This window comes from Ascaphus truei, chromosome 1, assembly GCF_040206685.1.
Source record: "Ascaphus truei isolate aAscTru1 chromosome 1, aAscTru1.hap1, whole genome shotgun sequence".
Taxonomy (NCBI): domain Eukaryota; kingdom Metazoa; phylum Chordata; class Amphibia; order Anura; family Ascaphidae; genus Ascaphus; species Ascaphus truei.
Window position 1 is genome coordinate 94,007,844 of NC_134483.1, and position 16,335 is coordinate 94,024,178.

The window sequence follows — 16,335 nt, forward strand, 5'->3', positions numbered from 1 at the left end:
CATGCCCATAATTAACTATCTTTTCTTCCTTAACTGAATGGGGGCCCCCGGAGCTGCTGCGTGCTTCTCACAGCTCAGGCACCGGACAGTATATCTGCCCGCAGTACACAAAGTGAGGATGGAGTCAGAGTTCTCTCTCCGGCGGCCAATACAAAGCAGCGATGTGATCTGGAGAGGATTGTGTGCCTTTCTGCTTTCTATTGCTGACCTCGCTGCCATGATGCTAGTCCTGGCAGCTGTAGGAATTAGAAATATCTTGTGATCCAGTTGGTCCCCAGGCGTCAGGGGACCATGGATGATGTCTGTTTCAGACAAGTTCGAAGAATAAAAAAAAAAAGATTTTAAGTGTGATTGCTGCTTTAAAATTCTAAAGCAAATTGGGTGAAAATAATAGCCTGAGATGCAAATCTAATGTAACACTGTGCTATATTTCTATGGCCTGGCATATAAATCCTGCTAATAGCTGGCAGTGTTGGGGTTAACAACTAGCACAGGGCCCTGCATGTCAGTTAGTTTCCCCTAGAATATACTATGTTGCAGCTTTCAGGCATATGTCTGGGAGCAGTTGGTGTCACATGCAGGATGAGGGGCTTGGGATACAACCAGATCTGCCCAGTTACTGGGGTAGTGGGGGCGGGGGGGGAGTGGCTACTCCCCTGGTATAAGATGGTGATTCCTCCCAATTAGATAGAGTTCTGTACCAGTCCAGCCCCTCTGGGGTGAAGACTGTCCTGCCCAGTGGTAGTGAGGCCCTAGGTGGGTAAACCCATTCTACAGAGTTCTAGTCCTAGTCTGCCGCAGATGGGGGTGGGTGCAGTCCTACCCAAGGGAAGGGTGAGAGAGACAGGCAGGGACATGTGTCTTAAATAGTCCTATGAGAGGTCCAGGGCCTCAAGCACTGGAAGCCTCTCCAACAAAGAAGTGTCAGTTCCTGAGGCCACAGAGAGTACTTCATCCTATCCCCCAGTTTAAGTAGGGATTTGAAAGGGAAATGTGGAGGTATCACTTTGGGTTATGTAGGGACCAGAGAGGTGAATTACAGTATCTCAACTTGCAAGAGGAAAATAACTATTCATGCTTGTGCTGTATGCTGATTTGTGCACCCAATAAATATCCAAGTTAAAAGTTCCTGGCACCCTGTTCTACAATTATTCCACTCCTCTACAGCCTTAGCCTGACCCCATGCAGAGAAGACCCTGAGATAAGAGGTCAACCAACTGAGCTACACACTCTATTGGAATGGGTGTGAACCCTGCCTGATAGAAACAGAGACATTGAGAGAGATATGTTATGTAGACCCTATCTCTGACTGCCAGGTGGGATAGGAGTGTTACACTAATATACTTCATATAACCATTACCAAAATCAATAAGTAATAGGGGCAAAGCTGTGTAATACATTGATGTCTTAAATGGTTCCCCATGGTGGGAAGCTACTAAAATACTATAAATCCTGTGGGAAGTGTGAGGTATAGGCAGCACTGCCTTTAATGGAAAAGTAAGTTTGTTTGGCGGGTGTAAATGGAACAGTGGGGAGACCCCCAATCTCCCCCAAATACAATGTAGATTAGAGTCAGTGTTCCCAGCACTCCAAAAAAAGTATGGGACACGTTTTTGTAAAAAGTATCAATATGTATTGACAAAACTATGGCAGTGACAATGCTACATGATGCAATGGGCGATGCAGGATAAACTAAAGAACAAGTGTGGTCTAAAGTGTAAGGCTGAGCCCCCACTAGCGCTGAACGGGCGGCGCTTGCGGCGGAGACTTAAATATATAGATATATTTAAGTTCCCCCTCTACGCGGTGCGCGCGGCACAGACTCTCACCCGCGATCGGCGCTTAGGTAAACAAAAAACCTATACTTACCCGCACACTCAATTACCCGCAATGACCCCCCCACGCGTGCGTACAAGCAGGACACCCGGCGCTCATGCTTGGAGAGCACTCCAAGCATGAGCGCCCTCAGCGCCAGCGGGGACTCAGCCTAAGGGAGAGGGGGAGATGGAGAGGGGGGGAGAGGGAGAGGGAGAGAGGGGAGAGGGAGAGGGGGGAGAGGGAGAGGGGAGAGGGAGGGGGGGAGAGGGAGAGGGGAGAGGGAGGGGGGAAAAGGTGAACACACAGACAAGGAAAGGAAGTGAAAAGTAACAAAGGAGTATATATAACATGAGATAGAATATGCTGGGGCAACGTTAACATTTCAGGATCCACGGCCCCTTCTAATGGCCCATTCCCACAGTCCCCCACAAGAGGGTCTATGGTACTTCCCAACTCTATCACTTCCAACACCCTCTTAGTAAAAACAATAAGCGATACTACAGCGCTGATAAGTTATAATATGCTATGCAGTGGATTACTGCTGTGTTAGGATAAGCCACATAAGTTAAATCTGTTTCATACTCTATTTGTGTTGTCTATTTTTATTTATTTGTTGTTAAAAACTTTTTGGAACATTTAGTATGGACACAAAGAGCATAATTGTTTAAGTTTGTGTTTTCTGCACTAATTACTGATGGTGAACTCTATGTGCTTGTACATATTCCTATAATCACTGCCGGATAGAATGAACGCTTTTAACATAAATATGATGATAGTTTGGGCTCTCACAAGACTTTTTCTTTTGCCAAGTCTGTCATTTTATAGCTGTGTGACAAATGGGTAGTAATTATCTCTAAAAATTACTTTGCATTTGTAATTAAGTATTTGTGTTGTTTTCTTTACAAACAACAGCCTGAGTAAATTGTGATAAAAATGTAAAAACCTGATTTTACAAAAACAAATTCTATTGAGTTGATGGAATAACTCTTTCACTGCAGAGCTACAGTAAGTAAATACATTGTGTGTTACAGGCTACAGTAAGTGTTACAGGCTGAAGTTATTTAATCCTTATTTGTTTGTTTATTGTATGCACCTTGCTGTTTATTGAATACTGGGCTGTATGTGACAGGGATGCCATCAAATACATTCGTCATATAGATGGAATCAAAGGTTCCATAAAACTCATACCTTCACCATGGAATCTATTGCTTCTATGTATTTATATGAAAAATTAGCATTTTTACATTTCTATTTTACCTTTTTGATGCCCTATAGTTGTCCCTGGTATGTCACGGGAGCTGGAATTCCAGAGGCCCTATTAATGTGTCAGGTACGTCATAGTTAAAATGTAAAAATTTCTATGGAATTGGCCCAATTTGACTTGGATGTTGAGCGCACCAGACATGAGGTAGCAGAGCTCTGTCGGCTCCATACAGGATTAAGATCTCTCTGTCCCCAAAATTCTACATAAATGCCCCATCCCCACAAATCTAACCTCCTAAATCTCTCACCAATAAAGCTGCACAAACCAAAATGGCCGCCGCGGCCAACGCAGCGACGGCCAGCGAGTCCCCGCCTGCGATTCCCTACTGGAGGGGGGCTGGCTGGGAGATGGCTTGCAAAGTAGTGTGGTAAGGTCTGGCAGGGATGAGCCCCGCTTTTAGCGCTTTACTACCCCACTCCTCCCACCAAGCAGCACAAAACAAAAGGGCCACCGGAGACACGCAGTGAAGGCCTGCTCCGAAGTGTGAAGTGCGCAGGCCCCCACCTGACGTTCTCTATCGGAGAGTGGCTGGTCAGGAGACAAGCGGCAGAGTGGATGAAATCAGCGACCGAGAGACAGGAGATGCTCAAAATGTTATCTTGGAGCCATTAACGCTGACTCAGGGATACGTTTTTATTTTCTCATGTCAGATTTTGTACATTGGGCCTAAGGGTGTTTTTTTTTCCGCAAAATATAACAATTGTCAACAAAATTTTTTTAGCTCCAAGTAAAGTCATTTCCACTAACGTTACAAGCCTAAATGAGTTAGTCATTTCTCAACTTAAAAAAATGAAAGTAGAGAATATTTGAATTCAGAATAACGGTGCACTGTCAGAACAAACCACAGGGATAGAGTGCAAAAATTATGATCAAAAATATATTTATTAATTAGCCATATAAAGGAAGGAGGTAGAAAAAACTCCAATTTGTATCGCACCCACAATATTAGGAACATTTATATAGTAATAGTAATTATAGGAACATTTATATAGTAATCAAACCAGAAATCTCTGCCTTCTCATTTTCAAGGCATCGATACATAACATGTCATATCCAGAAGGAGACAGCAATTAGAAGAGCTGCTATGACACACAGCACTGTCCGGTGCGAGGTGAGTAGGGTCCAGGGCGAGGGTGAACAAGGTCCAAGTTGGACAGAGCTGGGTCCGTGTCGAGATAAGCTGGGTGTGATCGGGATTTCCTTGGTACACGAATGGCAAGGGTTTGGGGCATCTTCTTCTTTCTCTACATCGATTGTAGAGCATTCCCCTTTGTAGTATTTGGTGCTGTCTTGTTTTCTTTCCCCACTTTAGTCTTTTTGGATTTTGGGGTCTCAGGTAGTCTTGATCAGCAGGCATCCTGCGTTTTCTAAGGCACCTTACTGGTACAGCAATGAGAAGGTTCTTGCGTCAGTAGAATTTGGATTGATCCATCGTTGAAGCACAAGAGTTCTGATCAAGATCATTGCGTACGGCAATACAATTTCTGTGCAAATTTATATACAGTACCACTGACGTAACAGAGACAACATTCGGCAAAACGTTTTAATGTTGGGTGGGGCTACACATTGAATACAAATCCATTAGTAGATCCGTACATTCAGGTTTTTAATGTTGGGTGGTTAAAAGTTGATTATTGTTTGCCTACAGTTGCAAAGTGTCCAAAGTAGGACTATACCTGTACCTGTTGCTTTCCCGCTATAATACAGTACAACAAAGATGCAATAAACATTGAATACAAATAAATTAGTAGATCAGTACATTCTGAATGACCAACAAAATTAGCAAAGAAATAGCATTGGAATAATGCAGATGTACAAGAAGGGATTCACAACAAGGGACATCGAACGGTGACTATGTTAAGGGGGCATCCTGATGACATTACACTTTGTTCGGTATCATGCTCTTCGGCAGACAACAGTTCGTAAACTGGTCTGCAGGGTCAGAATCAAGCAAAAACAGTACTGTATACACTTTTGCCTCTAAAGTTTTTCTTCACACAGTATGCATATGTTTCTGTACGTACTGTGTTACATCTTCCTAATTCTGTCTTTCACAGTGAAACGATGCAGCTGGTGGATGAGATCAGCCTGGAAAATGATGAGCGATCGGAATATTCTAGTATCTGAGTCCAGCGTCAGAGATGTGATTTGAGCTGGAGCTTTGGACGTGTGAGGTAAAGTGCTGTACTGTACATGTTATGTTCATACAGATGCAAAGCAATATGAAAGGACATTATATTATTTTCCGCTCCTCCTAACCCATTTATAATTATTATTATTGCAGAGTGTTTCCCTTGATAAGGGATATTAACAAGGTTAAAAGAGTTGACCGAGCGAGTGCATGGATTGAGAGTGGAGAAAAGTTTGAGGATGTTATATTTTCTGACGAGACGTTTTTTCTGACTCTTCCAGATGCAGTACAAGTTTTGGAAACAGCTGACAAGTATCGATCACTGATGGAGTGTGAATGTCTTCATCAGACTTGACCGTTTGTTAACAAAAGGCAGGTTGATCGGTGAGATAATCATTCTGGCTTTTAACAATGTATGCAATCAGTTAGGCATTGGTGTTGAGCAGGAATCCTTTTGTTGCATATGTCATGCCCAGCGTAGCCACACAGACTCGGGGGGAGGAGCCGGGATGTTCACATTAATGAGTCATGAAGAATGTGAGTTATGCAAGTTGGGTCCATTCGATTTAAACCTCCAACCAACTGATGAAAATTTTAATTAATGAAGACACAATCCCAGCAAGGTCTAACCCCAAAACCCACCACATCATATATATATATTTGTATCAAAAGTAGTTCTACTGAGCGTGGTCATATGTATACAACACAAGACAAAGATACCCAATACTACATCCAATGTGACAAAATACATGAAGTTGCTGTGGACTTGTAACGCTTTGGCCAAAGGGTTTAACTAAATGACCCTTACTCATGAGAATACTAATATTGACGTATTTAACGATGTATTTTGGCACATTGGATGTAGCATTTGGTATTTCTGTCTTTTGTTGCTTAAAGAAACAGGACTGCAAATGTAAAAAAAATAAAGCAATGTGAATGATCTGAGACACAGACTTTCAGGTTTCGTTTAATAGGAGACATTGAACTTTTTAAACACATCATATTAACATTTAGTTAACCCTAACAGCGGTAACTACAGTACATTTTAGAGACGTAAGCTCTATATGACCTATAGGTTCATTAGGTATACTGTACTTACTGTATAGTTAGTTCGTGCTTACCTCATTTTAAGAGTATTCAATATAATAAAGTTTTTTTTATTTTCGTGTAAATAATCATGTCTCTTGTTCAAGAGTACCCTATAGGGTTCTGTCTTTCTTGGGTATACACATAATTTATGCCTTTGACATCTATTTCAGACACCATGGGCAACACTGCTGATTTATTTGAACACAACATGCTGGGTCATCAAGAAGTCTCTGACACATACAAGAAACAAGAGAGTCGCATGACAAAAGACTTTCTGATTGCTGAATCCCACTTACAGTAGGAACACCTGGGCCAAGTTGGCAGAGATTTTTTCCTTTCTTGTTTTTCTAAAAGTAATTTTTTTTTCTTTTGTATTAAAGGTCCATTCCAATGAAAAAAAAACTTTTTAAAAAAAAACGTGTATAACTCTGTTTCCCCCACCCAATCTCATGGGGCCTATCTCGGGGAAAGCTGCTCTGGTTACTCATAATGGTGTGGTGCAAACCTGCTGGTAACAGGGGGCCTTGGGTCTCCCGCCTGGTGTTATGGGGGAGGTCAGGACAGGCTTCTGGGGTCTTGCCCGAATCATACTCACGGTGACAGCGCCTCCATCTCTTGCAGCCCCCAGATGTATTTGGAGAAATCTCTGCAGGAGAACTCTCTCTTCTCCTCCCTGATAGATTTCAGTCTCAGGCCAGGAAAACATAGAAAGAGGTGATCTTTATTCAGTCTCTCTCTCTGAATCACAGCAGTGCACAGCTTACACTGAATACCTTCTTATCACTCAGGTCTTCACCTTTAGAATGTCCCTGGACATTCACTCCCGGCCACCAGCAGCAGTCCTTGCTCTTCACTTTCCCCCTTGTGGGGTAAGGGGAATAGTCTCCCAACCTATCCCCGTAGGGAAGGCCTCAGAAAGCAGAGCCCTGCACTACTGAGTTGGAGAAAACAAACCTCTATCACAGTAGAGGCACAACTCACTAAATTGATATGTGCAGCGCCTCAAATCAGTTCCAGTAAGAACCAGACCCCTGTCCCTGATTGCACTACCTTCTCTGACTCACTGAGCTGCAAGTGTGGGGGGAAAACCCATGATTACGCCTGGCAAACCTGCCCTTACCAGGGATTGCTGCCAGGAGGAGGACAGAATACACTGGGCTACACTTGTATAGAAATCAGTGGGTCTCTGGATGTGAAAGCGAGATTCACTCTCCCCTCTCTACACTTTTTGGAAATGTTCGATCAAACTGTAGGCGAAGCAATCTTTAGCAAATTTTCACATATGTAGTCAAGCTTAAAGACAATCAGGGACACCGACAAGGGGAGACAACTATCCTAGGCCAGGCGGCTGTGGGGGCCCGACAGGCACTGTAAGTTGGATATAAGTTCTGCGTCTGCCTGCTGGGACTCTGATTATACCAGGAATGAAAGGTGGCACAGAAAATGCCGACCTAGGAAAATGCCGCCTGAGGCCATCGACTCTTTTGCTCACCACTGGCACCGGCCCTAACTGGCCTTATACCCAGCTTGGCGGTGTACATCTCAAACATTATATAGAAAGCTTAACTGAACATACAGTGTAGTCAACTTAGAATAGGCGATGAAATTTTTTTGAGTGTGTGCTGATCACGTACATTTTAAGTGATACTTCTTTGTCTTTTGTCACTGTTTTGTCACAGAAATTGTAATTGTAATGGTGATGTTTTTAATTAATTATCAAAACACAATTTCAGTGCCAAAACGTAAAAAAGTTGGACTTAGAACACATGTTTTAGCTATTTGCACTTCTATATTTATAGTAACTGAATTCCTTGTGTGTGTCTGTGTGCCAGTCACACTGAAACACACACACACTGACTGACTGACTGACACACGCACACACACTGACTGACACACACACACTCTGAATGACACACACACACACTGACTGACACACACACAGTGTGTGTCAGTCAGTGTGTGTGTTTCAGTGTGTGTGTGTCTCTGTGTGTGTGTTATTCTCAGGGTCCTGCCCCCCCCCCTCTCTCTGACTCCCCCACCCCTGCCACACTGGGGAGGTGAGAGATGCGGAGGTACGGAGACATGGGGGGGAAGGGGGGTTCTGTCTGAGCCCCCCGCCCGGAGCAGCCCCCACTCTCTGCCCCGGCTGTGTCCTGCTGCTGGTGCCTTCTGTTGGAGCTTTCAGGGGGGGGGGTTGGCTGCTAAGGGGGTGGGTGGGAGGGCGTGTTTGGCGGCTCACTCGGCGGAGGGGGTGGGGGGCAGCTCACGGTGTGTGTGTAACTCCTGCTAGTGGAAGCTGGCAAAATTGAATGGTAGTGAATGTTGCTGATGGCATCTTCTGACGTCACTTCCGTCACCACTGACTTCCATTCCCATCAACTCCATTCACTGCCACGGAATTTTGCTCACGTGGTAGGTGCCGCTAAAGAAGTTTCACTTCAAAAATTTGATCTTTTTTTCAAGGCATTATCAGAGGTAGTATTTGAGTATAAACTGATATAAAATTACGGCAACAACTGAGCAATAAAAACGTATTACCACTCTCTAATGATTTTGTAATGGGGTTAGCACTGCACATGCGTATGTGACAGTTAATGCAGGATTCTGGTGCAATTACCCATATCTGAGGTTGGAGAATCCTGGTACAGCTCAACCCCCTTATAACGCTGTGCTTGGGTTCCAAAGAATCACATCGCGTTATAAGCGGATCGCGTTAGAAATAATGTGCAATTGTATGCATTGTACAATAAAGTATTTAAGACACTAATAATCGTGTTGTAAAGTATTCATAAATACGAAAATTGGGAGCCACGCTTGCATCGCGTTACAAGCGGATTCCTGTTGTAACTTATCGCGTTATAACGGGGTTGAGCTGTATTTGTATCAGTGGATATTGATCTTTAAAAGTAGTTTTTTTTTGAATAATCAGTCCAGATGGTTCTACAATAATACATTTCTGTATGTACATAATGATAGGTCATAGTTACTAAGAGCTTCTAGTCTATATGGCACGTTCCAGCTCTGAAAGACACCTTGCTGCCCATTCGATTAAATACTTTGTAAATATGACTCTATATCAGGGGTGCGCAAAGTTTTGGAGCTGCGCCCCCCTGTGTGCCAGCCCCAGCGCTCGTGCACCCCCCTCAACTGTGATCCCGCATGAAGTGATGCCGCGGGTCACATGACGTCACGTGACCCCAGAGCGTCATTTGCCGTACGTTACCATGACGACACGTCACATGACCCCCGCGGCGTTGTCATGGTGACGTGAAAAGAAGCCGGCTGAATCCCGTTACGTTGAGGTAGCAGAGGCCTCACGCGGTCCCCCGACATTTCATTTAAATGCCTTGGGGAAGAGCGCGGGGCCTCTGCAACCACCGCAACACCCCAAAAAATCCTGCCCCCCCCTCCCCCCCAGTTTGCACCCCCCTGCTCTATATCACTTCTGGCCTGAAAGCTTTCACTTTGGATTTCTGCAGACATACTGTACAGAAGCAGCTACTGTAAAACTTGTACATGATAAAGTAGCCTCAGGAGTTATGTAGGTCAATGCTGCCACCTAGTGGAAGTTTGTAAAGTAACACTAGAACAAAAAAAAACATTGTAACCAGTGTTTATTTTCAGACAATACCCTTTTGTGGTGAACTGCTTTGTTGGAAAAAAGCAAATAATCTATTGCTATACACTACAGTATGTTAAGGAATGCATTATATAGATATTAATTTACTGTGGAACCTTGTGCCATGTCTGCTTCTAAGACAATGGAAACAAATTAAAATGTGCATCAGTGCCAGATTAAAAACAAAATAATAATAATAATAATAATAATAATAATAAAAAAGTTAATTAGTGCAATGGTGGGTTTATGGTGCTACTCCTTTAAGAAGTTGCTCTGATATTTCTTTAAGGATGTAAATCTAGAAGACATAAGCTTGACACTAATGTGAGTGCATTTAGTGTTTGTTCTTATATACAGTTGAATCAAATTACAATTACTTCATTGGCAGTATGGGCCATTTGGTGCTCTTCTGTTTTCTAAAACTGTTATCTGCCTCTAGATCATATTCTCATTATAATGTATGCATATCTTTATTTATATAGTGCCCACAGTGTACTCAGTGCTTTACAAAGAGACAATACAGTACAGGGTATTATTATAAGTGCAACAAACTCAGACAAGAGGAATGGAAATCCCTGCCCCAGAGAACTTGCTATCTAGGTGGTATGTTGGGAAAGTTCAGACAGCAGGTGAGGGAATAAGTGCAGTAGATGGCAGTGCTTGGCCACAGTGGTTGGTAGGAGTAACAGTAGCCATGACTCCAGGCTACTCTGCCTGATTCAAAGTTGCCACAGAAATGGCACAAGATTCTACAGTAAATTCATATCTATATATATATATACTGTATAATGTTTTCCTTAAAGGAGAAATGCATGCGTTGTTTTTATTATAGATGTAATCCCCTGTGTGATGAGCTCCAGGCCCGCCAACAGGGAGGTTTGCCGGGGTTGGCGTCCCGGGCCCTGTGACTCAGGGGGCCCGGGGCCCCCTGTGCGGCTCTGCCCCTCGACAAATCCAGTCACCCGGTCACCACGGGGCGACAGGATTTTGCACCCTGGTGATCCGCCAAGCAGCGCATGCTTTTCTCTCCAAATGAAAAAAAATCCCTCTACCTGATTGGCTGACTCATGTTGGCACGCTGCCAGGATTTTTTTTGGTGTGCACCCAAGCTCTATACGAGCTTGCAAAGTGAAGCCCACCTTTTGTTTTGGATCCTGCATGTAGCAAGTAAGGAAAGTACTGCCACATGCCTCCCTTGCCTCCCCCTTACCCTCCCATGTCCCACTTAGCTGCGATTGCCCCCCATGCTCTGATTGCCCCCTCTTGCTCCGATTACACCCCCTTACTTGCTCCGATTGCCCCCCCCCCCCTTGCTCCATTGCCCCCCCTCCAAACTTGCTTCGTTGGCCTCCCCTTGCTCCGTTGGCCTCCCCTTGCTCTATTGCCCCCCCCCTTGCTCCGATGGCCCCCTTTGTGCCTGTGTGTGTGTGAGAATGTTAGTCATAGTCACCCACCCAAGTGTCAGTCACACACCCATGTGTCACCCACCCAAGTGTCACCCACACACCCAAGTGTCAGTCACCCACCCATGTGTCACCCACCCAAGTGTCAGTTACCCACCCATGTGTCACCCACCCAAGTGTCACCCACACACCCAAGTGTCAGTCACCCACCCAAGTGTCACCCACACACCCAAGTGTCAGTCACCCACCCAAGTGTCAGTCACCCACCCAAGTGTCACCCACCCAAGTGTCAGTCACCCACGCACCCAAGTGTCAGTCACCCACCCAAGTGTCAGTCACCCACCCATGTGTCACCCACCCACCCAAGTGTCAGTCACCCACCCAAGTGTCAGTCAGTCACCCACCCAAGTGTCACCCACCCACCCAAGTGTCAGTCACCCACCCAAGTGTCAGTCACCCACCCAAGTGTCAGTCACTCACCCACCCACCCAAGTATCAGTTACCCACCACCCAAGTGTCAGTCAGTCACCCACCCATGTGTCTGTCACCCACCCATGTGTCAGTCACTCACCCAAGTGTCACCCACCCAAGTGTCAGTCACTCACCCACCCAAGTGTCAGTCACCCACCCACCCGTCAGTCACACACCCACGTGTCAGTCAGTCACCCACCCAAGTGTCTGTCACCCACCCAAGTGTCAGTCAGTCACCCACCCAAGTGTCAGTCAGTCACCCACCCAAGTGTCAGTCACCCACCCAAGTGTCAGTCACTCACCTAAGTGTCACCCACCCATCAGTCATCCACCCAAGTGTCAGTCACCCACCCACCCAAGTATCAGTCACCCACCACCCAAGTGTCAGTCAGTCACCCACCCAAGTGTCAGTCACTCACCCAAGTGTCACCCACCCAAGTGTCTGTCACCCACCCAAGTGTCAGTCACCCACCCACCCAAGTATCAGTCACCCACCAACGTGTCAGTCAGTCACCCACCCAAGTGTCAGTCACTCACTCACCCAAGTGTCAGTCACCCACCCAGCTAAGTGTCAGTTAAACACCCACCAACCCAAGTGTCAGTCACCCATCCACCCACCTAAGTGTCTGTCACTCACCCAAATGTCAGCCACCCACCCCCTCACCCCCACTATCTCTCTCTGTCACCCACTCTATCTCTCTCTGCCTCTGACCCACACTCTCTGTGTCTTATCTTAACTGCCTTATACCTTCATCGAAATAACCTATCCTGCTTTCTTCCAGATCTGACTCTCAAGCTTCACACGGGAGACATCTGAATCCCCCCTAACCCAGAAGACAGGTAGGGAACACCTCCCCTCCAGTATATAACATACCGGGAATGAGAGTACCTGGACATTGAGGGACTGCGGATCAGGTAAGATCCCAGGCGGGATTGCTGCTTTAGAAATTTGAAAGCGGCTGCATCCAGACACTGGTTAATGGGTTCAGGAAAGTAGTCCTTCACATCTGGCTTTTTTTCCGATTAGTGAGGTCATCCGACATTTTCACACACACATGTAACTATATAAAAAGGACTAATTGTAGTAAAGTATCAATATAATACAATAAATAAATTGTTATGTAAAAAACGAATCTTGTTATTAGTTCTTACTAGGATTTTATTCAATTTCTTTTTTAAAGGCTGAGACTAGGGGCGGGGCTAGGTGGCAAGTAGATTTTTTGGTTCGGCAAGTAGATTTTTGGTTGGTTTGTCAAGCACTGCTTATTTGTACTGTCATTTTTATATCTGTATTACCCTGTACTGTTGTGTGTTGTGTTCCTGTATTTGTTGTGACACTGACTGAGTTTCTCCCGCCAGCCCTAACTAAGCCTACCGGAAGCCAACCAGCTGCGGGACCCCCCATGTGCCATACCACGGGCCCCTCCATAACCAACACCCCCTCCCCCCCCCACCGGTCCTTAACCGAGCAGGCAACCAAACCGCCCTTCCCCCCCCCCCCTGTGTCCTACCTTCCCAGCATTCTACCCTGTCCACAGCGGGCCATCTGGAGCAGGTTCCTCCTCTGCTGCCACCTGGTACAGCAGGCTGCAGGCCCCCCACGTGCCTAACGAAGTAAATCATCCAACTCACCCCGCTCTAGGCCCTGCTACCGGCAAGCACGGGTACAGGCTGTGGCCACCCCTCCCCCATGTGCAATGCCCCAGGTATCAGGCCCCGGCCCTACCTTCCCGGTTCCTCCTCTGCAGCAGCCCGGTACAACAGGCTGCAGGCCCCCATGTGCCGTCTTTCCCCCCTCCAAATCCTCCTGCCAAAGTTGATCATCCAACTCCCCCCACCCACCCCCCCAGGCCCTTCTATCCCTTAAACTCCCCCCCGCCCAAAGCCCATACTGAATCTCCACCAGGCCTCTTGTCACATTGGATGTAGCATTGGGTATCTTAGTCTTTTGTTGAATATATTAAAATAAACAGATTGCATTGTAATGTTTTTTCCCATATTACAATAACAAGAAAACAGTTAAGTAAAAGTTGCGACCCAATTTTTTTTTTTTACGTGGTAGGTGCGCTATGGGTTGGGGGGTGTCCCTGCTCCTTTCATTTGTCCTGGGCCCCATGATTTCTGTTGGAGGTCCTGATGAGCTCACACACTGTCACACTGCCCCCTGGCAGGTTCCTCTCAAATGTGCTCTGGACATGTGACTGTGATGGACATGAGAACCGCCAATAATAAGGGATGTGGAAGAGGAGGGACTATGAGGGCTAAGGGGGCAGCCATGTTAGATCAGATCAGCGCGGACCTGAGTGCTACCAGATTAGTTTGAGGTCCGCTGAGAGTGCATGTGTGCACATGGTAACAGAAGCTGTGAGAGCGGAGGAGCTGAGAGCTACAGTTTTAGAGTGGACAAGAGATCATGTGCCACCGGAGGGGACCCTCAATGGCTATAAAGACACAGTGGTACTGAAGATCCTTTTTGAAGAACAGGCCTGCAACAGGTTCAGTAGAACATGAGCTTCCACAGTGTGCCGGCACCATCATAAGCCAACATACCCAAGATTGTGTGGCTACTACACCACTGACATGGACTCACACCCGCACAGAGCTTTTTGGGGATTGTGTTGTATATGTGTATAGTGTATAGTTATCCTCTGCTGATGATCACAAGTTGCCTGAGTTTAATAAGTGTATAGTAAACTAAGTGAATGACCCATATTGTGTTTTTATTATTCCCGCCATCTGACTCTATGCCACGTGTGGTCCAGTAAATAGTTAACAGGGACTCAGGCCCCAGTGTCAGCTACAGTAGTAAGTTTGAAGACTAAAAGTAGAGGGGTTACATTGCAGGCACTGCTGAGATTGATGTTTTGATGTACCTAGTGCAGTAAACACTATAAGTTTACCAGTTGTATGGTCAGACATTGGCACAGTTACAGAAGTCATAAGACGGTTGTCCCATAACACCTTTGCCACCATTTTGTCCTTAATGGAGTACTTGGTGCAAACCCCCCCATGGCGACAGGCCCAAATTCAAGGGAAAATGTTATGCTACAATAATAAAACTGCATACAGTATGTATTTTATATGTGTGAAGACGATATTGACCCGAACAAGGTTGCCAATGGCATTGCGGGGAGGGACTAGGAGATATAAGCTGTTACTGTGGGATATAAACCTTTCATGGGCCCTAGCGATGTTACTGCACATACCATACTAGATAAGGTCAGAGAGTTCCTTGCTAAAGAGGGGGCCACCCTGGAAGAATTCCATAATAAGATGTGCCCCGTAATCGACGCTCTGTGTTCATCACAGTCCCACAGTCAAAGGCGAGTGTGAGCAGACCACTCTGTAGCTTGGCGTTAGCTTCTATCCCCTTTTCCAATCATTCACGGAGGAGATCACAGTCATGCCTGGCAGTTTGCAGTGCATCTTCAGGACTGGTCAAAGGATCGTCACTTATTGGTTCTGTTTCCGGCTCCGCTTCGCTGGTATTGTTTGTTGAGGGTTTCTCACTGTCAGAACTGGACAGACACTTCTTCAGGGTGCACGACTTCAGCCTTGGGTCCTCTGGAGATTCCCCATTCCTGGGACAAATCTTCCATTCACTTTAAGGTGCAGGACATCTCAGCCCTCTTCTGATGTCACAGGGTCATCTGCGGATGTGTCTACAACTTCCTTCTTTGTTTGAAACTTCAGTTTTTTCACTGTTTTCACCATGCTTCTCTTGCAGTTGCATTAGCTGGCGGAAATATTCGGCGTTCAGCTGGTAAAGCTCTTGCTGCCGCATATCATATTCGTAGTCATAGAGACCTGTCTTTTCAGTGCGTACATAGTTCAGGCAGCTCCACCATCCTAGGGGTGTTTTGTGGGTGCGTCACGTTTCTGGGCCCACATAAGAGGCATCTTCATCCTCATCCATATCCTCGTGGGACCTGAAGGGACACGCTTTCGTGTAGCCGAGTTCATTACAGGAGCACCACATTTGTCCTCCTTTTTGGCGGTATCAAGTGTATTCTTCCCCCCTTACCTCGGGTGGCAGTATTTAGTGATTGTCTCCGTACAGTATATGCTAGAACCCCAGCTGGTAGTCCTACAGGGGGGCAGATTTCACTTGCAGATTTCGTAGCTCTGACAGGTGTCTCTATATACGTTTTATTTTTCTGATCGGCCATTTTAAAAACCCATGTTTTTTCCCCCCGAACACATCACAGAGTCAGTACCTTGTGTGAGTCACCTTCTGTCGCAGTCCTCCCAGTCAGACTGTGGCGTTGTGGCTTTCTCCAGTGCAGTGTAGCTTTCCTGCTTAGATTGTTAGCCCTTTAATTCTGGCCACTTGTGCACGTTGTTATTGTGTTCTTGGTTTTGTTGCTCAAGCTGTTGCAAGAACTGTAGGCAAACAAAAGCACAGCAAATGTTATCCTTTATCTCTCACTGTACTGACTGACACAGACTGAGTGAACTGATGATGAAATGATCCTTCTGTTCCTATGCCCAATGCCCAGGGCACACAGTCACAGTGAGAAAAAATACCCCAACATTGCTT

General features: G+C 45.8%; 1 long non-coding RNA gene across 1 annotated transcript; it reads left to right on the forward strand.

Moving 5' to 3' along the window:
• The first annotated feature begins 3,091 nt into the window (after positions 1 to 3,091).
• Positions 3,092 to 6,681, forward strand: LOC142469289 (uncharacterized). The gene is made up of 5 exons (XR_012789017.1): positions 3,092 to 3,148; positions 4,112 to 4,193; positions 5,140 to 5,256; positions 5,495 to 5,597; positions 6,473 to 6,681. It is a non-coding gene; the product is annotated as an uncharacterized LOC142469289 (long non-coding RNA).
• Positions 6,682 to 16,335: the final 9,654 nt, after the last annotated feature.